The following is a 23,971-nucleotide window of genomic DNA, read 5'->3' as shown; positions in this document are numbered from 1 at the left end:
TTAAGAGAAAAGTTGAGAAACAAAGCTCTTCCAAAAGAGCTCAGTGGGAGGTTTCTGTTAAAAAAAAATGGGAGGTTGGGGAATTGGGAAATACTAGAGAATAACAAATTAATCTTCCAAATTCATTTCACTGCACCAACTCTGTCGAGCGAAAAAGGCTGCTCAGAGGGCACGAATGGAATTAAGCACACCATTTTAGGGAAAACAACTTCAGAAAAGCAGACCTGCTAGGGAAATCAAAAGGCAACAGAGGTCAAGTAGAAGGAATGGACTTCCTCCCAGCTTTTAAAGTGAGGGGTGGCTGAATACCAGCTGAAGTTCCCGAGATACAATTCAGCAATTAAATTCAAGCCAAAAGGGAAGATCTCCAACAAGATCAAGTAAACAAGATAGAGATGGGAAAAGTCCCCCTCTAAATGCCATAATTAAGACATGCAGAAGGAAACAAATAATGACGAACTCATTTGGTGATCTCTGCTGATCCAGGAACAGAAAAGCCCCAGAGCTAGAAGTAGCTAATAGGCAGCAAAGAGAGAAACACGTGGCGATGGCTCCCTGTATCTGAAAGGAATTATGCAGCAATGATACACAAGGCTGTGCTTGGAACAACAGAACTGCAAATTCAGAGATGTAATTTTGAACCATCTTCAGATAATGAAGCTCTACTGGAACATTAAAAAGTCCTGTGAGATCGGGAGAAGGATATTTTTCAGCATTAAAGCCACAGGATGATGCCCAACGGAGAGGAGTTAAGCTCCTATCCCAGGGATGCAGCCTGACAGCCTCCTGCTTACTCATTTCACTCAACACAAACCAAATTTTGCACGTGAAATCCCTGAAGCTTGCTTCATTTCCTCTTCCAAGCTTGTGCTTGAAGCCTTCATTCCCCCACCCAAGGTGGCTGGTACCAGCTGCCCCAAGAGCTGCTTGCGTTGCCAGAAATGGGGCATGCAGTCAAGAGGAAAACAAGGGATAGAAGGAAAGAATCAACCTTTCGGAAACAGACATTGAAGCAAAACTGTTTACATATATCAAGCAATGTTTTCCTGACATTTCCCAAACAAACATAGCAAGCACTTTACCAGCACCGTGACCATTGCTCTCTGCACATCACATCCATGATGGAGAATAGGCAGTCCAAGCACAGCTGGAAACGTGGTGACAAGCTCAAGCCCTAACAGTTGCATAAAGGAGCAAGTAATTATTATGGTGTTCAGATGAGCTCATCTCTTGATCTCATCAAACTTGTTTGTTAAGTTATCGTTCACTCAATAATCTTCCATTCCCTCTTAAGGCATCAAAGCACAGGGAGGCAGTGCCGGGTTGTGCCTCTGCTACTGCTGTCCTCACCCAACAAGTATCACAGATTCCAGCAAGGATTGAAGCGCTTGCACCATGCTGAGATTTATTGTTTTAAAAACAATTACCGACACACTTGGCAGAATTCAGCATTCTCTTCCAGGGAGAAGAAAGCTTGCTACATTTTATGTGGGAGTCAGACAACTCTACTCTCATAACAAAGTTCACACAGACAAACATGGACACAAATCTTCATGAAGTCACACAACTCCCACACCCCTTAGTGGGAGCCAGAGATATTCAGTTCAATTTGGAGCATCAAATCCCTCAAGCCAGAAGCATCAGTGAACAACAGCATCCTGCCACGTACTCTGCAATGTATGACTTGGGATTTGATCAGGGAAAAACAAGTTATCACACTGTATTTTATTCCTCTGTTTCTTAAGCCTTTGCCAACAAGAAAAGAATTGGTCACAAAGAGCTTGCTCACTGTCCAACAGATGTGTGCAGTGGGACAGACTCCTGCCCACTCTCCCATCTCCGTTTGAAGAGCAAACAGGAGCAAGGGTTTAAATGCTGAAGCAACAAGATCCAGATCAACACATGTGTTGATGAAGGCAGCCATTACACAGCTACTCTTTGAGTGATTTTTTGTAGCCTTAATTCCCACACAGAATTATGAGCTTCAATGTTCAAAGACTTCAAATGATGCTTTGCACTTCCTTCAAGTTAAAATATATATATATATTAAAAAAATCTCTCATGCTTTTAAAGTCAAGATTAATGAATCCTTCCAAGAATAACAGCAATATCCACAGTTTCCTAAACTGTAGACTCATGGTGGTGTTTGAGGGTACTCAATTTTCCTAAAACCAGTTTTTCCATCTCTGCACTTCCCTTGGGGGCAGCCCACGGCCAGCCCACTTGAAAACTCACCCAAGCTTTGCAGTGTGCACACATTTCTGTGGCAAGGGCACATCAGGATGGATGGAGAAGCTGTGCAAGGACCCAGTCCCAAAGGAATTACCAACAGCAGTGAACCTCTTTGGGAATGGAGGTACTCCACTTGGAGGGTCAGGGTTTAGTGAGCACAGTGGGTTGAGAACTGAACTTGGCCTTTTCCACTACATTCATGATTCTATGATTCTACTCTTCCCATTTTACATCTGCTTAGGATCCCGTGGGGAAGCTGCGGTGAAACCCCAGTTGAACTTCTAACTTTTTAATCTGAAAGTTGGTGGGCTTAATATTGTTCTCTTGGAAACTGTAAATAAACTAAATTTGAGTAGCATTGACTTTTATAGGGAGACCTTCATAAGGTATTGTTAGCAATACCCTTAGCATTTGGAAAAGCAAAGCTGTAAGCCTTAACTATCCAGACTCACAGGAACTCAATAATATAAAAAATAATAATTAAAAAAAAAGACCCTTTCTCTCCTCCTCTCCAAGGGCATACCAAAAGAGGAGGGCAAGGATGACATGAGACACAAATAGTTCATGGCAGAAAAGGTTTTATTCTCTCCCCCAAATTTGGAAAGCATGCTATATTTTGCATAGAGATCATGGAGAATGAGTTGGGGGAAAGAGAATATCAAAATCAAAACAAGTCACAAGGCATCAACAATCCCTTGATGACAGGAGAGTAGTTTGTGTTGGCACGGCTCGCGACAGCTGGAGGAGTAATTGCAAAGCTGAGTGACGATGCCTAGAATATATTCTGCCTTTACATTCTCAGATGAAAGATGCTATCCACAAGCATTTTACTAAAGTTAATTAAATCCACACAGCCCGCTTTGGCAGATCAAGAAGTATTTATCCTTGTTTTGTAGAGAAAGGAATTAATCTCTCTGATACTTTTCACATCAGGTATCTACTCTTTTTACTTATGAAATACCCCATAGCATCAAAAGCACACATTACCCTTCCCAGTCCAGCAGCTGTCCCCAGCACATAGCCAGGGCAGGACTGATGATGATGATTCTGTTTTCCCCCTGCCTACTGCCCCAGCAGAAATGTTGACTTCACAAAGAAGCAAGCCAGTTCTGGCTGTGCAGATCAACAGCAGAGGTGAACACAAACGCTGCAGACAAGCTTTAAAGCATTACCACCCCTTTATGATTTGCTTAAAAACAAAAAAAAAAAAACAAAACAAAAAAACCCAGCAACTGCCTTTCCTTTGAGTTTCCTTTATCACAGCGATTCAGCCTTGCGAGACTTACAGGGCTTCAAGCTGTGAAATTTTTCCCTCACTTCTGCTCTATTCCCTGTGCTTCCCAACACTGCTTTACAGCCACCCACTGCTGTATGGTCACAGCCCAGGACACGTCCTGTGCTCTCGGGCCACTCACCTACACTCAGATCATGGGTTGCCAGTTCAAGAGCTCCACAGCAGGGAAGGGAAAAGCATGTCCTTGTCACCCCCAGCAACCTGCCTGCCGTCACACCAGCTCTGCTCTGTGGAAAGAGGAGGAATGCTTCCCGCATCTCCCCCATGCGATGCTCCAATTAGGGACTGGAGCCTCAGGTTTGGCTGAGTTCCTCCTCGCTGAGCCCCAGGCAAGCCCTGTGAATCCAGCAGCAAACAAGTTTCATCCACCCTCCCTCTAATAACACGTTGTATCAGCACGCCAAGTATTTGAAAGTAGCTTTATGCCTAGCCATCAACAGCAACTGCTACCAAGCCAAAGGAGCCACCTATTCTATATGGCAGTTATCTATACACTGCTCTTCAACATGATAAAATAAAAAGCTGTTAGTGCCAATGTCATCCAGTGTCCCGAGTGAAAGCAGGGAGAAAGAAAGACTGGTGAAATATTTATCATGAAGAGGCACTAAGAATTTGAGACACCTGCATTCCCAACTTCTGCAGAATAGAGCTTAGATTTAAAAAAAAAAAAAAAAAAAAAATAGTCATTAGCTAAAGTGACATGGAGAATTTTGTATTCAAGAGAAGGGTCAGTGTTTGGGATCTACAAGGAGAAGCTGGGAACATCTGCAGGAAAAATATGCATAAACACACAGTGTGAACTAAAATACACAGCGCAGCAATGCTTGCATTCTTACCATGAGAATGTGAATATTTGGAGTTCTTCCCCATCTAAAAATGCCCTTCAGAGAGTTGATTATGTATGTATTTCATATGGAAATGCATCTAATGATGTAAATGGAAAGGGAACCTAAGAATAAGTGGAGCACATCCAAAGACTTTAGATAGCAAAAGGCATAAAATCGACTACTTTTAAAACATTTCATTTCAACATACGCATAGCCTAGGAGAAGATTGGAAACGAGCACAGTGTAAAATATATAGCTTAAAACCTTGTTTCCATTTTAATTTCTTCTTTAACACTCGACAAAGACCCCTTGTGCCTTACAATGCTGCTCATGCAGCAGCTGCTGAGTGATGCCCATTGACCTCAGGCTGGACAAACACAGGTCCTGCACTTGCTACAGAGACAACTGATGCCTGAGTGAAGCCGAGTCCACCCCAAATCCCGTGGATGTACCAGTTCAGCAGCAATTACCAGCTCACCTATGAGGCTTACTACATGGTGAGCACATCGAGTTAAAGCATTCTTCAAATTAAAATACCTGTCAGGAAATAGGAGCTTAGGGATACAATGTCATTCAAACCATCCAGTCTCACTGTCTAGAATATTTTACTCAGATCCAGCATCATTCCAGACATGTTTTCCTGCACGCAGCACGGGAGGTGAGGACTTTTTCAACCTGTCCATCACAACTCTACCTGCTCTCTAACCCCACTTCTCCAGCAACATGGGCCTGCTGCCTAAAGACATGGAGACCCAGCAGAGGAGACACAAAGCTTCCCCTGGACTCATGGGCTGCCTGAGCTATGCTGTGGAGGAGCTGCAAGGCATAGTTTGCAGAACCAGGCTGCTATGTAGAGCAGCATACTGTGGCCATTCCTGAGAAGTCAGCTTAGTGGCTACTGTGTGGGGCACTGACAACCTTCTCTCTGCCAATCCAAGGCCAAGGCAGTGCCTAAAACAAGGAAAATCTGAAACCTGACCAAAGAAGCAGACAGCCAGTGGTGTAATACCAACATTACATGTGCTGTTACAATCTGCCACTGTGAGGAGACATCAGAAAAGTTCTGGGGTGGAGCCAGCAAATGTTTGCAGCTGCATTTGGTTAGCCCTTCTGACCTCCTGCTTTTGTGGGGGCCCCTATGTGCTCACTGCACCCAGCTCCAGCCCTGGCTCTTCCCATGCTGCAGGTTGTTTCCTTTGCCATCCAGCTCACTGCTGCTTCTCCAATCTGCTCACTGAGAAGGAAGGAAGGTAACACAGGAGTTAAAATAATGCGTCTTAACTGTATTTTTAGTGATAGAATCAATGGGTTTTTTTTTGCTCAAAATTTCACCTATGCCCTTGGCTTCTAGATAAATGAGTGAATACTGTGACATTATTAAATGCATCCACTGCATGCCGAACAAGTCCTGCAGAAATCTATTTATTTGCAGTATACCTCATCTTCTTGTCACCTTCCAACCAAGGCACTTCCAGAACTGCTGCTCTGTTTTAACACACTGCAATGTGATGCAGCTGCACTGACTGTACCTGGCTGCTCTTCTGGGGTCCTTCCAACAAATGCTCATGGCTTTGGAGCTCATTTGGCACATCCACCTCCCTGTGATGACCCTGCAACACAACATACAGCTGTGCTTGGGCTGATACTCGGGAGGACAGGAGCCGGCAGGGGGTACCCTTCTACTTTCCTGACACCAGAGTTATTTCCTTCTTTATGATAAGAGGCAGAGTGCATTTTTGGCCTTCCCACACATATCCATAGCTGCGTGACTGCCAACTCTTTTATCACTTCCTATCACCCTTGTTTTTCTTAAATTTTGCCCAAGGTTATGTTCAGTAAAGGTTTCTCCCTCAAAATGCTGCATTGAAAACATTATCACAGTCACATCTGGATACTGCATCAAAACCCTTCTTGGAAATGCCTTTTTTCCAAAGGGCAGCCCAGCTGAGCAGAAGAGCAGCAAATTCTTGCCCACTTCCCTTTGCAGGTGTAGCACTATCCTTTAAGTTGAAGGATTTTTTGCCCCTATATGTTATAACGTATTTACAGACAGAGGTACTAACCTCTCAGCCTGCCCTTCCCAGCTCCTCTGTTATCTCTTTGCAGCTGCTCAGGGGTAGTTGACAGCTCCTATAGCCAGGAAACGTTTCACACTTCAGAGAAGCAGCAGTTTCTTATAGGCAGACCATCCTTCACTGAGCCTAATGACTCTGGAAAGATCCCTGGGGAGGGAACACTGCTGCCAATGAGCTTCATTAAGTATCCAGCAAGAACGAGCAAAGCATTTCTTTTTTCATTCTTTTTCCAAGTTGGCTCTTGCACAGAAAACATCACAGAGCATATGCTGCATAAACAACGTGCCCACAATTCCTGTCCTTTTTTTGAAGCAAGGTGGCTGTAAGTGAAAACGACTATTTCCAGGGGAGCAACTTGATTTGGGAAAGCACCATAATACAAAAGCACTGCTTTTCTGATTGCCCCACACATCATTTCTCATGGGGAGGGGGTGGGTGACCATCCCTGAAGGTGTTCCAGAACCACGGAGAGGTGGCACTGAGGGATGCAGGCAGTGGTGGTGATGGAATGGGTTCGGGGTTGGCCTTGGTGATCTTGGAGGCCTTTTCTAACCTTAATGATTCTATGAGAGACAGCTGCAAATACCTTTCAAACACTAACACTTGAGACTTCACTTAGGATGTGATTCTGCGCTGTAGCTCAGCAGATCTATTGGCATCTTGCTCCAGAAAAGAGATCTCTTCCCCTACTTCCAAAGCCTGTGTCCTCGGTGAGCTGATTCAGGGAGTTAGGCTGGGAAGAATCAGGCACAGATCAGCACAAAAAGATCAGTGGGAGCACAACACTGGGAGCTGAACCTTCCTTTCCAGCAGCGGCTTGACAATGTATCAGTTCAGCTACAATGCACAAGTGCACTCTAAATTTAGATAGCTTTCTAACTATAAAGCCGTATCTCACATCCATTATTCCTCTCCCAACACAAGGATGAGCTATTCTATTATAAATGCTTTGATACAACCACAGAGCTCTCTACCCCACAGGAACAGACATCAATTGTCATTAAAGTGGTTCCGTTTCTGAACATAGAAAAAAACGGAGACAAAGCTAATGGTGGTGAAGGACAGGTTGCCCAAGGAGGGGAATGATCACAGGTTTAGGAGGAAAGGGAAAAAACCTATAGATGACTTTACCTGAGCTTGGGCTGCTGCTCATTAATGCTTCTGAGAGTCACTTGACAGGTGATGACCTACACTGCTCTCAGCCTATTCAGTTATCATCCATCTCAGACAGCACCAAATCCCTTTCATGTGCACAGTGTAATGGGAATGCTTAGTCTGAATAAAACAAACAGGAGAAACAAAAAGAAAGAAAAGAAACAACAAAACTGCAGGCCCCAATTTGCCTGAGAAAACCACCAGAAGACTCAGTGATGGCATCATGCATTGGATTTCACTGCTCACTTCCCTCAGCCACTCTGCATTTTCACCTTCTCTGTAAGAGGAAAGCCTCCCCGAGCACAAACTCTGGGCTGTGTGGGCAGAAGACACGGTTGTTTCCTCCTGTTGATATTTCTATCTACCCCCCGTTGGTCTGTGATTTCTCACAGAGCTTTTAAAAAGCTTTTCCCATTCAGGATTTGCTCCACTTTAAGTTTCTGGAGCGTGTGAACTCCGTGTTCAAGGCAAACACAGACACCCTTCTATTTCAGATATTCTGCTTCAGCAGCTAGCAGCCAACTTCTGTCCCATTTTTTTTTTTTTCTCCTAACTACAGTTTGAAAAAAAAAAAAGAAAGCAGCCATAAACCCTTCTTTATATATGCAAGGATTTCTTACTGTACTGAAATAAAATCCAACCAGACAATAATACATCAGTGCTATCTATCAGGGCTGGCAAGGGTGAAGTTATTCTGTCCCCACACATCCTAATCTGCTAGTGTCACTTGCAAAATAAAACTACTAATAATAATAAATAAAAGTTCCTCTGTCAAAAGGTTAAGGGCTGAATCCACAACTTGCTGAGAAAGCAGAACAAAATCAAACTTTGACCAGAATTACAGAACCATCCCATTTCAGGATGAATATTTTGTCAATATTGGAAAAGACCCCTAAGATCACCCAGTCCAACCCCAGCCCACCCCACCATGCCCACATCCCTCAGTGCCACATCCCCATGGTTCTGGAACACCTCCAGGGACGGTGACCCCACCACCTCCCTGGGCAGCTGTGCCACTGCATCATCACCCTTTGAGAGCAGAAATGTTTCCTAATATCCAACCTGAACCTCCCCTGGTACAACTTGAGGCAAACATCTTTCATCCTATCACTGCTACACAGGAGCAGAGGATAACCCCCACCTCACCACAACCTCCTTTCAGGGAGATGCAGGGAGGTCTCCCCTGAGCTCCTCTGCTCCAGACTGACCCATCCCAGTGCCCTCAGCCACTCCCCATAACATTTATGCTCCAGACCCATCACAACTTCATTACCCTTCTCTGGACACACTCCAGAACATCTTTCTTGAAGTGAGGGGCCCAAACAGAGCACAGTACTCAACATGAGTCCCACAGTGCATAGTACAGATGAACTATCCTGCAGGCTACACTGCTTCTGATACAAAAATCCCTCCTGCTCCATCATGCAGAAGATCAAGAACTGTGTTTACGGTCCCACAGCCAGCAGCAGACCTGATGAACAACCTCACTCTGCATCGCAAAGGTAGAAGCGTACAGCAACAGAGACACACTTGAATAGCAAACCCAAGAGTATCGGTATAAATTAGTTCCCCAGAGACCCAAGGCAGGCTTCCTTTCCCTCTCAAAGGCATCAGCTCTGCAATGCCTCACAGTGAGGGCTTTAGGCAAAATTAAAAGGACACTAAATCTGTCTACAGGGAAAGAGAGCAGCTGGATCAGCACAAGATGAATCAGAGGATTCAGGATGAATGGGAAGAAATGCATTTTCCCCTCCTTAGGGGCAGTTTCAATGTAGCAATGCATTCATCTTCCACTTCTCCCAACTGAAAACTCTATTCTGAAAGAGCTCTTTTAAGACTTGAAGCACACCTGTAAGATCCGCATCATCCAGAGCAGCAGCCACAGCTGGACATCTGCACAGAGGCTTGAAGCACTGTGCAATGCTGCTGAACCCATCCCAGGTCAGCCACCCACACCCTGACTCTTGTCAGAAGTGGAAATACTAACAGGTAGGGTCATAACCTGGCTCTTCAGTGATGATTATTAAAGATTCATGTTTCCAGGTAATTTTTCTTGCAGCACTGTCTAAAAGAGGTCCAGGCTGAAGCTTGCTCATAAAAGCAGAAATGAAACTTCAGCCCAGTAATCTAAAGGAAGGCAACAAGAAAGAAGGGCACAGACTCCGTAGCAGAGTCTGGCTCATGTTCTTCAGACAGCTGCTATCCAGTTCTTTCTCATAATGGAACACAGAATATCTGAAGTTGGAAAGCACCCTAAGGGTAATCAAGTCCAGTGATAGCGCCATGACTTAGGGGAGGTTTAGAGTTAGGGGAGGTTTAGGTTAGATATTAGGAGGAAGTTTTTCACACTCAGAGGGTGGTGAGGCACTGGAACAGGTTGCCCAAGGAGGTTGTGGATGCCCCATCCCTGCAGGCATTCAAGGCCAGGCTGGATGTGGCTCTGGGCAGCCTGGTCTGCTGGTTGGCGACCTGCACACAGCAGGGGGTTGGAACTGGATGAGCACTGTGGTCCTTTTCAAGCCAGGCCATTCTTTGATTCTATGATTCACAGGACAAAACCATTTCCAGAAGTGAAAAAATTTAATTACCTTATCTTTTTATAAGATAACAACATTGATTCCCACTCTTCTTCCTTTGATTTACAACAGGAGGAGGAAGGAGTACAAAGAAGGGAGGAACAAGTTGTTTAAACAACAGCTGTTACATCAATGCCGGCATAAAGGAGTCACAAGCATCCTGTTCTTGTCAGAGCTGTCGCTGTTTAAGTAAGAGCTATGCCTTTTGAAGAAGACTTTATAACCTCAAACACACACATTCAGCTTTATTTTCTTCCTAATCAGAAGTCAATTATCCTGCTGAGTAATGACAGAACAATTCCACAAAGTAAATCCTTTTCATATTGAGGCCTTCTGTGATCAAATTGCACTGGAAACATCCTCAATCACACAAAAGGAGGAGGATTTCACTCGTCCTTCCCTTATCAATCCTAGGCACCCCTCTTCAAACTTCCCTGCAAACCTGCAGCGTAGCAATGGCTCCAGCTGACAACATGAGATGATGTACTTTTATCCAAACTGAAACTTCACTACTCAATCTTTTATCAAGTCTGAGGCTATTCAGAAAGTGTTTACCTCCAGCTGTCTATAGATTTTACTCACAGAAGCAAATTAGTGCTTCTGGCAAACATTATTTAACTTGTTCCCTGCCTCGCAGTTGTTACTATAGTAATGTGAGACTCCTGGAGAGCCTCTTTAATACTTTTTTAACCACTTTGAAATAGCTTTGTTATTAAATAACCACTGGAACACTGTCCTATCACAGGCAAGTTATCATCTGTTTTCAGGTTTTGTACTTTCAAGTACTCCAGTTAACAGTCTGCAACACCACTCCAGTCACAGGTGCCAAAGTCCAGACATACATGAATTACATCCAATCAGCCTTGGATATATGAGTATTGCAATCAGGAGGCACTAAGGAAAGCCAAAGAGCCATACGTCACTGCTACAGTACCTGGGGTGCTTGAGGGAAGACAACAGAGCAAAGCAAAGCAACCATCTGACTACCAGGAGGACCACTGCTGGGTCAGGTCTTTGGCCTCCATCCAGCATTCAAGATCATCTATTATCCATATGCATTCTGGCAAATCTGGGTGTAATCTGGACTGATTCACCTGGTCAGGATGCAGGCTAGAGTCGAGGTATTCTTCAGTTTGCAGGGAAAGCCTCATGTCATCTCACAGTTGCTCATGCACTCCAGCTCTTCTCTACGAGACACAAGTCCTGAATGATATCTCTGCATATTCTGTATGTTTCTTCTTTTAGGATGGAGGCATAAGAGGAGCAGGAAGAAACTGTTCTACAGCTTGTCCCTGTAGCAGAGACAGCATGGCAAATACAGCTGGCAAACCTGCTCAGACACTGTCCCAGAAGCAGCTCAGCAATGAGCCCAGGAAAGAGCTTGGAGAAGATCAGCTGGGGAACAGCTGAACTTTGTGATTTAACACTGAAAAAAACAAAAACAAAAACAAACTAACACCGAGAGAATAGGAAGGATGGAGAACTGCAAATCTGCATACAACATGATGATTTTAGCTTCACTTGAGCTCTCCCCCTTTTACCCACTGTGGGATTCAATGAGAAATGTAAGCAGAAAAGAAATAAACACACAAACAGTGACTTATTCTACCTAAGTACAAACCAATTCCTGGAGGGGAAGGGAGGAGAACAGAACTGGGACTGATATTACAGGCTTAGCAAGCAGGAGCACTTCAGCACATACAGCTGGCTTTGTCACTGTGTCACAAAGGCTCCCTGTTACCACTCCACCATTACAGCATTGTCCCATGCAGCCTCAAGCCCAAAGTTCAATGGCTGTATTAAATGAAGAAGTAATTGGGTGATGGTGTAAGTTGGCTTCTTGGAGCTCCCCATTCAGAGCAGGGAGCCCAGCAAGGGCACCAAACCATCTCTTGCTCCAAGCAAAATGAGGACTAAAACTATATGCAGTGTCTCTACCACAAGTTATTTTCCTGTGCAAAGCAGAAGTGCAACACTAAAGTCAGTATTTTACAAGCCCTTTCCATGCTGGCCATATTATTCAGTCAGTGCACTATACCAGGACAAATAAACAGAGTGTTCCAGTGCCGTCCAGAAAGAGCTGATCTCTCGTAGAGATCGACATCTGGCACATTTGCACCCTGTAAGGACAGCGTAGCCAAAAATAACATCAAATCCTACAAGAGAAACAGTTATTTGGCTGTTTGGATCCTAACCACGTTAAAAATTCTCTCAATTTGCTATCTTACTAAACTATACCTGAAATTATCACTGTAGGCTGCCTGAAGGCTGCTAAGCTAGCTGCATGCAACTTGACATATGCATGTGTTAAAAGAACAGTGAGAAAGAACTGTTTTATACAAGAGCCCTGATCATCCCCTGGCTTCTGCATGCATCTCTCCTGCTCCTCGTGCCATGCACATCCCCTGTCCAAGGGAAATCCACTTCTAGGATGCCCTGGGACATGGAGATTCACACTGAATACAGGCAAACATTTCTCTAGATAGGTCACACAGCTGTGACTCAGTGCTGAAGAAGAAAACTGTGACTTGAGAAACCTGGCTTCTCAGCCTGACCGCAGGGCAGGACTTTAACCACACTCGCCGGAGCTGTGATTCACCTTAGAGTAGCACAAAAGCCATGCATGTGAGTCAGGGCTGAAATACAAAACCACAGAGCTGGCTCAGCCCCTGGCACGTCAGTCTGCAGACCATCACTGCAGACCTAGGACTACAACACTAAGATTTTAATCGAGTTGTGTTTCACTTCTACTTTTGGGAAGCCACAGCGCTAATAAAATAAACAGCACTTATGCAAAGCACAGGGGATGGAAGAGCATGTCTCTTCCTGGCAGAATCAGTACCTGTTTGATGACACAGTTCTATGTTTATCCAGATAAGAACTGTTCTCTTTTCTGATACAATTTCCCCTCTTAACCAATGGAGGGTGGGAGAGGTTTTAACATCCGAAGCACTTTGTGTCCCCGTTTAGAAGAGGCAGTGCATGCTAACAGCCATTTAGTTTCCTGAAATTGCTGCAGGATACAAAGATATGTCACATATCCTGGCTGACAGCTTCAGCACAAAGGCACACAATATCTGCCAGGGCTCTTTGTTAAAAACTATATTGTCCTAGTGACTCAGTGCACTGGAATGCATCACGTTTATTCATAGCTTTTCTGATAGTCTTTAGATTAGGCACAAATTTCTGCCTTTTAGAAAAAAAGATATCTATGGCTTATTATTATGTGGAGCACACAGAATTCCTGGCCTCTTTTCCAGGGTGATAAACACAGCGCTGAAACAAAAAGCCTGGCCCCCAAACCAAATGGCTCTTTCAAGCTTCTAACAAGTAAGATTTCAAGAACATTCAAGAGAGGAAAACCCAGATGTGCACCACAACCAGAAGTTCTTGTCAGAAGGAGAGAGGGCAAAAGAGTGGTGAAGATGGTCAAAGTCACTGAACATCTATAATGAGGATAGTTGAATCAGCTTTCAATCAGCTTTCCATCTTTCAGTCTGGAATACTAGAGTGCAATACCAAACCGCCCTCATTTGGCGTTCTTAACTGCTGTTGTAAGCAGAAAGAGGACAAGCATATCCACAGTGAACCCAGTGCTTGCACAGGAAGCATCAACCACATCCATTTACAGCAAGGGCCCTGCAATATAGCCTCCCCCAACACGCAGCTTTCCTGCCAAGTCACAAAGCCTCACGTGATACTTGAAGAGAAGCTTCCTAATATTCCAACCCCATCCCAGTTATTTAGACATTTAGTGTACAGTCTTGAGAAACAATGACTTCTTAAGGACTTCTTTGAAACAGTTTCTTTTCCCATTCTGAATGATGGCAATCAAAGACAGAGCCTGTTTCCAACATCTCCTCTGTTCCATCCCTCTGCCATTTCCTACTGATCTGAACCCATATACGCAGACTTCTTGCTTTAATCACAATCTTCTGCCCTACAAAGGGACTCCAGGCCTCAAATCCTTGTCTCCTACTTCTGTTCTTCATCAGGCCCACAAAAGTGTACCTGGTTCTGAAGGTCAATGCTGAGCCTGCCATACACAGCATCGGCTGAAATAAGCGTTCTGCAGGCCAAATTACGCCCTTGGGGAAGCCCACACAGCCCGGTGGCCTTCTGCAAATTGCACAGCTGTCAGGCTACAACTTACAGTACTCTCCCTAAGATACACAAGGAGAAAGAGAATTCAATGATATTGACTTATTTTAGCTCCTGAAGTCAGCGGATCTGACTCTAAACACACTTGGGATTAGACCTGTCGATTATGACCCTGGGGCAGCACTGTCCAATAGCAGCATCATTTGTTCTTCCCATGACCTCTCTGCTACTGCCAGTTTTAGCATTCCTCACGGCGTTCGCTGCAGCAGCCATTGTGCCAGCTGAGAAGGGAGTCCCCACTGTGTTTGGAACACTACAGAAGGTGCCAAAGGTAGAAAGACTGTCCTGAATTCAGAAGCAAACAGCTAACTGAATGGTGCATAAGGTAGGAACACATCATCTGAACCAAGGACATCAGGCATGTCTCATGATACTTGCCAGAAGTGAGAAGAAGTCATACATAAGAAAGCTTCTTTTTCCCCTTCTTGCAGAGAAGCACAAGCATTATCTGCCCTGCTCCCAGGACGTTTCTAAACCAACCTGCTAACACATTCCAGTTCCCAGGTGCACGATTTCCCCTTGTCCTTTGTTTATGAACACCTTCCGTTCTAAAATTCACCATCCCATCTTTAGGAGAGTGGCCTGCTAGGGTCATTACAATGAAATTAATTATGCAGTCGTCTCAGCCATCGCAGCTTCCACACTCACCTGCTGTGTCTGTGCCTGCGTTTTACATCCAAAAGCTGAGAGTCAGCTTGCAGATGCCTACAGTAGGCAGTTAACTATTTCAGCCTGGCTGTGCACCAGATGGGCCAACATGTTCCAGTTAACCAGTATGTACCAACTGAAGTCCCTCACAGTAACAAGTTTAACAATACTTGTAGACACCTCATAAAGCATAGGCTTGTTATTACAGCCCATTAGTGTGCGTGCAAGATATTTTAATGTGCAAGAAGTCCCCATGAAATAAGAATTTTCTCCTTTACTTTCAGGAGAAAAAAAAAGCCATCCTTGCCACATACTAGGCAGTGCTTTCTTCATACCCTTTCCATCCCACAAGTCAAGTCAAGCCTCATTTAACTGACTTCACAGCATGCCTCTAAGAGTAACCCCTGCATTCGAGCTCATCCTCTCTCCTCATCGAGTTTAGCAAGGCTGGAACAGAGCAGGTGAACTCTTGCTCTCCTGACCCCAGGGCCTCTTCTGCTCTGCAGCACAGGAAACCACACATGACACATTATTAAATTATGTGGCAACGCCTTCAGCATAGATTTCCCACAGCCTCCAACAGGTTCAAGGCACAACTGTATTGGTTCTTTGTTCTGCTGGAAAGTGCACACCACTGGAAGTGGGGTACGGGCAGAATGTAGCACTTTGGATAAAAGGAGCTAGAAACATCAACTTCCATTTCTCTCAAAACAAAAGTTAAGCCAAAGGAGTCTGTATTTCTATGGCAGTGTTGTCCAAATAAGCAGAGTTAATGCTCCTCTCCAGCAAAGTCAACCTGAAGACACTACACAGTGTCACAACAGTAGGCATTACAGAAAGTCCCATCCTACAAATGTAAGGGTACTTACTGGAAAGGGTGATCAAACAGAATCCATCTCTCCTCTGTAGCCAGCTGTCCACTCATTCACCTGGATCCTATCAGAGAGGAAAAAAAGCTGTAAGTATAGACAAAGTGACAGACCCAAGAAGTAGGTCAGCTGAGGAAAGCTGGGCAGATCCTCCACAATGCTGAGGTCAAGAACTAAGAATGCAGGCAAAGCTCAGAGCACTGCTGCAATGCCTGAAATCAGCTATGGACTGCTTGCCTCCAGAGGCTCTCAACAAGACCTGACCTGATCCAAGTGTAAAGCAAGATATTTACGTAATAGAGTGGCACCAATTGCTACAAAAATTGGTTGCTACAGAGAACCACGTCTGTTTGTGACACACACTGACCACCAAAAGCAACATTACACGTGTGCTCTGCCTATTACATGGGGAAACAAGAACTCCCTTAGCAAGATGCAGCCCAGAAGGAATATAAGGGCTGTGATCCAGCACACACTGAGGAGTGCCTTTAATAGACACTTTGGTTCAACAAATTGAACCCCTGTAATAAGGGGCCATTCAACTTCTGCTTAACCCCATTGTGATTAAGCAAAAGATTACCCCTGGAGTGGTGTTATGATGCAAAGAAAAGTAAAGCACATCACTAGCCATACATGTTAATGTACATCACACACAGACCATCTGTGCTTCAGAGAGACATTAAATCCACATTCAATTAACAGAGACCCCTCTTAAGTTGGGTATTAAATAATTCCCTGCCATGCACAGAGATAACTGGCCACTTCACAGAAATGGAATAGGAACCTCCTGCCAATAAAATCTCCATCGAAACTTGCCCTTAAAACAACAAGGGGTCAGTGAGGAGAGATGAGGGGCTGGAGTCACTACTGCCACACTATTGTATGCTTATATTAGAGACTCCTCATCAGAAAATTACTCGAAATGGATGTTGTTCATGTTTATCAATAACAGAGCTAATGGTTTTTATGTAAATGCCATTACTCTCAGTCAGATCTGCACAGGACTCAGCCCCATCTCCCCGCGTGAGCGACACCCCTTCAGGCAGCCAATCTAAATGCAAATTATAATCAAATGGTGAAACCAGGAGTTTTCTGGATGAGACCAAAAAGTTAAAATTAAGGACAAGGCGTACTTATTTTGAGAGAACATCCCTCCTTGTCGTAAATATAGAACATCTGCTGGGCTCACACCGCTTCTTCAACCCCAACATACAGAAAAATTTAAGCCTAACTCAACTCTCCTCCACAGCCCCACTATTTACCTATAGAGCAAAGAGCACCATTTGCAGGGGACGCGGCTCTCCTTGGCACAGAGCTGGAAGAAGGAGGTGGTGCCGTGGGATGGGTATTCGGAGGCAGAGATTTAGAGCTGCTGCCAGCAAGAAAAGCGCCTCTCTCATGGCATAAAAGCTTTTCAGAAGAGCACTTAAATCACAGCCCCCACCTGGAGGATACATCAAACGGAGCGCTTCGTCGGCACTGATTACAATAACACACTAATGACAAATTTGGTAATAAATAACATTAAAAACAGCGCTGTTTATTAAGCAGAATGCACAGAAGAGAAACTAATGATTAAAACAAAGGCCAGAAATCTAACAACATAACTACTGCACAGGTCTGTGAGAAAGCCCAGAGGGGACTGGTTCCTCAGCAGCAGAACACCAAAGCTCCCATTCCCCAGAGATGGACACGTCCTCAGAGGGATGCAGCCAATTAGTGATGGCTCAGACATGCTCGTTACACAGGCTTAGCACTTTGTATGGTTTGGAAGAGCAGAACACAGGAATATTCATAGAGCAGAACTTGGCTAATTAGCGTTAATAACTGAGAGACCTTTTCTGCAAACAGCTGGATTTTGTGGATTAGGCAGCGAGCGGACACACAGCGCTGGGGAGCAGAGAGAATGCAGCTCAGTGGGCACCTGGCTGCTATTGCAGTTAATGATTTATCCTTGGGCCTCAATGTCCACGAACGAATGAATGCACAGTCTGTAAATAAAGCACGTCAGCCTGTGCACAGCCCAGCTACATCTGACTGCTGGGGTTTGACTGCCCGTCAAAAGAGGTATTAAATTCAAAACCACAGCCCTGCCTGCCTTCCTTCAGAAGCTTCTCATGAGGACTGGCATCTCTGAAGTCTCAGTCAACTCCTCTTCTTCTTCCACAGCTGCTTTGACATAGCTTGTGGTTAAACAATTATTCACAGACCCATTGTTTTCTGCACTAAAATAAGACACAGACTTTCAGTCCTCCATCACAGCATGGAGCTGCAAAGGCTCCTTCCTCCTCTTCCTCCAAAGCCATGGTGAAGCAGCACAGCTACAAAATTCATCTTTGGCAAAAGGAGCCCCTACTTACAGCTGGTTACCACATCAAGGCCCACCTAGAATCATCACAGAATTGAGTTAGAAAGAACACACAAAAGCCACCTGCTCCCACTCCCTGCAATGAGAAGGAATTGCTCAGAGCCCATCCAGCCTGACCTTGGCTGTCTGAAGGGGACAAGACACCCACCACCTCTCTAGGCAACCTGTGCCAGTGCCTCACTACCCTCATTGTAAAGATCTTCTTCCTTAAGTCCAACCTAAATCTCCTCTCTTTTAGTTTGAAACCAATTCCCTTTGCCCTAACACAACAGATCCTGATAAAGAGTCTGTCCCTTCTTTTCTTACAGCCCCCTTTTCGGTACTGAAAGGCCACTCTCAGGTCTCTCTGCAGCCTTCTCTTCTCCAGGCTGCACAGCCCCAGCAATCTCAACCTCTCCTATGAAAGGTGTCCCATTCCATGGATCATTTTTGTGCCCCTTCTCTGGATGCATTCCAACAGGTCTGTGTCTCTCCTGTACTCAGGACTCCACATCTGGATGCAGTGCTCCAGGTGAGGCCTCACCAGAACAGTACAGAAAGGCAGGATCCTCCCTTTGTCCTGCTGGCCACACCGCTTTCGATGCAGCCCAGGATACAGTTGGCATTCTGGGCAGTGAGGCCACAGTGCTGGCTCATATTCAGCTGCCATCCATCATTACCCCCAGGTCTTTTGACAGGGCTGTGCTCTATCCTTATATCCCCAGCTTGTACCGATAGCAGGGGCTGCTGTGACTTCAGGTGCAGGCTCTGCACTTGGCTTTGTTGAACCTCAGGAGGCGGTCACATGCCTACTGTGAGCTGTGGGGGAAGAGGAAAAAATAGGAAAAAAAATAAAAAGGGAAGGAGCCCTTCCAAAATAAGAGCGTCTCTTCCCCCATTCACACACCTCAGTGCTGCAGATCACAGCCCAACCCTGCAACAGATGTCCTGCTGAAAGCAGCAGCACTGCGAAGCAAACAGGCGTTCAGGCACGGCGACTCAGGGAATGCTGCTCCAGGAACGTGGTGCATCGGGGACGGCGCTGCTCAGCCACCCGAGATTTCACGCACAGCCACCACCATAATCTGATTTCACAGGCGTCTCCTGACTTCAGCTGTCAAACCACAACCGCAGCCCATTCTCTGCAGCAGCAGCGCGCTCGAAAAACAGAGCTGTTCCTGGAGCAGAGCCATTTCCTCCCAGAAATTAAAGGTTCAAAAATCAGAGAATCTCACCCCAACCCATGGGGTGCTTTCCTTTGCAAGAGTTCAGGTTTACGCACACCAAAAGGGTCGGAGCAGCAGAGCCTTTTCTTGCTGCCTTTTGTGTGAGGCTTCACGCTAGGATGAATGGGTGGAAATGCAAAGCAGAAGTTCGCACAAAGAGAAAGCAGTGTGTGAGGTGGCTTCTTCTGAAAAAGAGAAGGAGCAGGAATCACTTGCTGCCTCATTAAAGAGCCCCAGGCTGCATTTTTATTAGATATATTTAGATGCCAGCGGTTAAAATAAACAAAATTTTTTTTAAAAAAAGAGAGGGGAGCACCTATATTCTTAAGGTATGGGCCTGGATAAGTCACATGGCTACAACTAAACCACAGCAGACACTCCAAACACAAGTGTGGAATGTTAATGGTGCACACAAGGACACAGAAAATCACCATCAATCTGCACAAAGGTGAAAGGACTCTGCTGCTGCAGGACCGTGCCTCTTCCCCACGTTCTCACACAGCAAATGCCTGCTCATGCCACAGCCCACAGTTACCAGTGTTGTTCTTTGTGTTTTCTTACCTCATTACAGCTTGTAAGCTGCTCAGTGCAATGAAAAGGCAAGTCAGTGGAAAATTTACTATCTCAGTGGTAAAACTGAGCCCATGCTCCAGCTGTCAGCTTTCCCACCACCACCTTCTATGGCACTGCACGATCCCATGCACCTCCTGCTGTGGCTTCCATCCTGCAAGCAACCTGCAGCTCCGAAGGAAGGCTTAGTTCATAAAACATCCCAAGTTGGAAGGGACCCATAAGGATCACCGCGTCCAATTCCTAGTTCAAAACATATTTCCTACATACATATCCCATGCATGTATATGTCCATGTATATAAGCATATATATTCTGGGCTCACAGTGCACGACTTGCTAATAACATACATGATATCTCCCTAGCTTAATGGGGATGATAAGTTATGGCTAATCCTGTACACTGGCACTGAACAAAGCAAGGCGGCACACCCAGAGCCAGCATGCCTCACAACCACTAAACACACATTTCTGTGCTCTACGTGGGCAGCAACTGCTGTCCAGAACATTTTAACAGCAGAAACCACACTGCTTGATGCGGGAGGAAAAAAATAAACCAAACCCAAATACGTTCTTCCTCCTCTTCAAAGCCAAAGCATAAGAAACAAGCAATGTAATTATTCCCACACAAGGGGAAGGAAAATAAACCAAAAGAACACACACATGAGGAAAGAAACAAGTCTCAAAAAAATGCATTTTCAAAATAGTTCAAGGGCTTCTGTGCAGGGCCATAGCCTTAAAGCAGGAGTCAGAAGAGCAGAAACTACAGAGAACAGACTTCAGGGCTGCTGCACCCTGCAGAGCCCCCAGCACAGTCTCTCCTGCATGCAGCATCATTCCCTGCCTCCTCCCCTGCTCAGCAGAACTCCCAGCCCAGCATCCAGCAGTGAGGAGGCCAGCTGTGAAAGCTGCTGGCTCTGTGTCTGTCCCCTGCTAGGGATCCACCAGTGCCTGCCCTGGGCAGCACCCAGAGGCCAGCACCGAGTCGGCAAGAGTGGGTGCCCTAAGTGCTGCACATCCTTTGGTGCCCATGGGGCACAGATTTTTCCTCCCAGAGCAGCCTCAAAGCCAAAGGCATCAGTTGCAGCTGTCCCATCACCTGCCTGGAAACAGCAACCAGCAGGTTGCCAAGAGGAGGCTTTCACTGCACCTGTCCCAGCATCAGGGCTCCCCAGCAAATCCTCCAAATCCTCCAAGACTGCAGCAAACAAACCTTTGGCAGGACAGAAGCAAGCTCTCACCCCGATGTGTTTCCTCCAGGGAGCAGAAGCTCGACTCAGACACAATCACTCTCTGCAGACACGTAAAAGCACTTCAAGGAAGGCTTCTTTCCCCTCCCTTCACTTTGTTTTAAATGGCTGAAGAATTTCCTCCCAACTGCAGCTCACGCAGAGTTATTTTTGAAAGCAGAGAACCAGATTTCTGAGAGTCTGAATGAGGAAATGCAAAGCTTTTATTAAGCAATAATAGCCCAGACAATGGTCACGATTTCCCAAGGGTCTGAACACCACAGCTGACAATAAGCTTGATTCCTATACAAAACCCCCCTTGCAGGCTCGGAGGGTTTGCTTTGTATGGTCTCAGCTCAAGCTAGAGAGTTAAAACATTTGCAGTGTGATTTCCTCCAGTAACATCTGACCAGAGATACAAAAATCACTGGGAAAAGCCCTTCATGTTGTCCCCTTCCTCCCTGTGATAGTACAAGTCCCTTTCCAAGCTTGCAACAAAGACATCTCCCCATCCAGCCGGATCATTCCTGTCTGGGCAAACCAGTCCAACTTTCTAGGATCAGGAGAGTGGGGGAAAAAACCCTTCAACTTCTTCACAGCAATCTGTATCACTGTATCATGATCCTCCTGGTAATGAGAAGAAATGGACCACAAAGCCCTGCCTGCCACCGTACAGCACAACTGGATCCGGCGATCACATCACCCCGTTATTTCAAAAGGAAGGAAGCTGCAGCTCAGAGGAGCTCACACAGCCTCTCGAGCTTCCCAATCTGGCCTTGTGCATGCCACTTCTCATTCAGTGAGATGTTGTTGGCCATGAACAATTACTGCTGCATGTGAACGAGCTTGATCTGGCTCTCTGTAGCTGGCAAAAGAAGCAGGCACTTCTAGGGCACATAAAACTTGATTGGTTCAAGATGTCTACTTAGGACAAGATGAATTGTCCCGCACAAACGGCTGCTTTTCTCTATTGACTACAAAGCAGACCTCAGGGAAAGAAAAGAAACAGCTTAGCTACAGACAGCTACATCTGTACAAAAGACCTAAATGCCTCCCATTCAAATGCTGTCCTCATCTTAAACAGTAAAGAAACTAATACCCTAAGTTCATTAGCTCTTCAAACCAAGCCGAGCCTACAGGAGCCTTCCTACTCCACCATCACTTCTCTCCCTCTTCTCCCTTGTCCCAGTAAAAGCGTGGTGTACCTGCACAGCATATCACGGTTACATTTAAGCTTTTCTGTCAGGCATGTTGGTTTCAACCCAATCATTTACCGATCAAGCTGACCACACAGCCAAGATAGAGACCTGCCTGCATATACAGGTGCTGACACTTGAAAATGGTTTCAAGTTTTTCTGCAACTTTATGAGGGAGAGAAAGCAAAGTTATTTACAGGGGTTAATAAAAAAAAAAAACAAACAGAAAGGATGAGAGAGCAGTACTGTGTGTCTTAATTTTACAGGCAGGGTTGAAGAGGGAGGGGATGAAGTGCTTGTTTCGTATTTCTTACCATTAAATTCAAGGACTCTTGACCCAGAGAATTCCCTCAAGTTGGCCTGAAACACCGCTAAAAAATTATTCATCATCTCGTTGTCTGTAAATGGCCATCCACATTACAGATGCAAGCCAGAGAGTGCTCTGTCCAGAAGAGCATGTAGAAATGCAGGATGTGTTCAGAAAAGGGATGTACTCAAATTAAGGATGCCAAACACACCCAGATACTGCCATTCAGAGACTCCACATAAGCACTTTTTGTGCAGCAACATCTGTAAATCAAAGCATATTATTTCCCACCCTCATAATAAAGAGATTTGCTAGATTATCTAGAGATCTGTCTGATGGTGGCAGACAAAGCTGCTGAACCTCATGCAGCTGCCTGAAATGGGCACTGAGGCAGAGAGCTCGCTCATGATGCTGAACAATGAACGCAGCCCCTTCAGTGCTCGCCTCCAATTAGCAAAACTCTGCGTGCAGCAAGGAAAGATTAAATCACAGTGAGAGGAGTGGCCACAGGTGACAAATGTGTGTGCCAACAGCCACTGCCTGGCAGATGAACGAGTCCCCATCTACCAAAGTGAGGATCGCAGGCAGGCAGAAAGAACTTCATCACATTCCATGAGAAGCCAGGAAGACTTGAATATTGCTAGCACAGACAGCAAGGCTTGAAACACAGCCTTGATAATAAACAGCTTCAGTTAATCCATATTCACAACACCTATCTCCAAAATGCTCCTCAGCCATTTAACTGTTGCTTCAAGTCATAGAATCATAAAATGGCCTGGGTTGAAAAGGACCACAATGCTCATCCAGTTCCAACCCCCTGCTATGTGCAGGTCGCCAACCAGCAGACCAGGCTGCCCAGAGCCACATCCAGCCTGGCCTTGAATGCCTGCAGGGATGGGGCATCCACAGCCTCCTTGGGCAACCTGTTCCAGTGCCTCACCACCCTCTGGCTGAAAAACTTCCTCCTAAGATCTAACCTAAACCTCCTTAAGTCATGGCATTATTGCTGGACTTCATGGGTGCTTTCCAACTTCAGATTTTCTGTGTTTCATTATGAGAAAGAACTGGGTAGCAGCTGGCTGAATAACACTAGCCAGATATCAGGACTGTGTACAGCTGGGCCAGCTAAATGCCCCACACTATGTAGGGCCCCTTCAGCAGGGAACAGCCACACACCTTTGAAAACATTTGTCCTGCAGCCATTTACCAATTGATGCTTCATCTTCAGGTTTGGGAGAAAGCAGATCCCAGCCTGTCTCAT

The 23,971-nt window shown here is 45.4% G+C and overlaps 1 protein-coding gene and 1 long non-coding RNA gene across 10 annotated transcripts in view; one reads left to right on the top strand and one right to left on the bottom strand.

Moving 5' to 3' along the window:
• Nucleotides 1-23,971, bottom strand: part of EXTL3 (exostosin like glycosyltransferase 3) — a 131,222-nt gene that overhangs the window by 73,430 nt on the left and 33,821 nt on the right. For 8 of the 9 annotated variants that reach the window (XM_090136567.1, XM_090136565.1, XM_090136574.1 and 5 more), the window contains one exon: nt 15,838-15,904. The exons of the other annotated variant lie outside the window; for it this stretch is intronic. The gene's annotated coding sequence lies outside the window, so the exon portion shown is untranslated. The remainder of the gene's footprint in view (nt 1-15,837; nt 15,905-23,971) is intronic. 9 annotated transcript variants of the gene reach the window in all.
• Nucleotides 3,817-11,584, top strand: LOC149919257 (uncharacterized). The gene is made up of 3 exons (XR_016464579.1): nt 3,817-5,603; nt 10,232-10,348; nt 11,405-11,584. It is a non-coding gene; the product is annotated as an uncharacterized LOC149919257 (long non-coding RNA).

Source organism: Phasianus colchicus, chromosome 2 (genome assembly GCF_987193195.1).
Source record: "Phasianus colchicus chromosome 2, bPhaCol1.hap1.1, whole genome shotgun sequence".
In the NCBI taxonomy this organism is placed as follows: Eukaryota; Metazoa; Chordata; class Aves; order Galliformes; family Phasianidae; genus Phasianus; species Phasianus colchicus.
The sequence above is the reverse complement of the archived record's forward strand: the minus strand, read 5'-3'. Positions and strand labels throughout refer to the sequence as shown.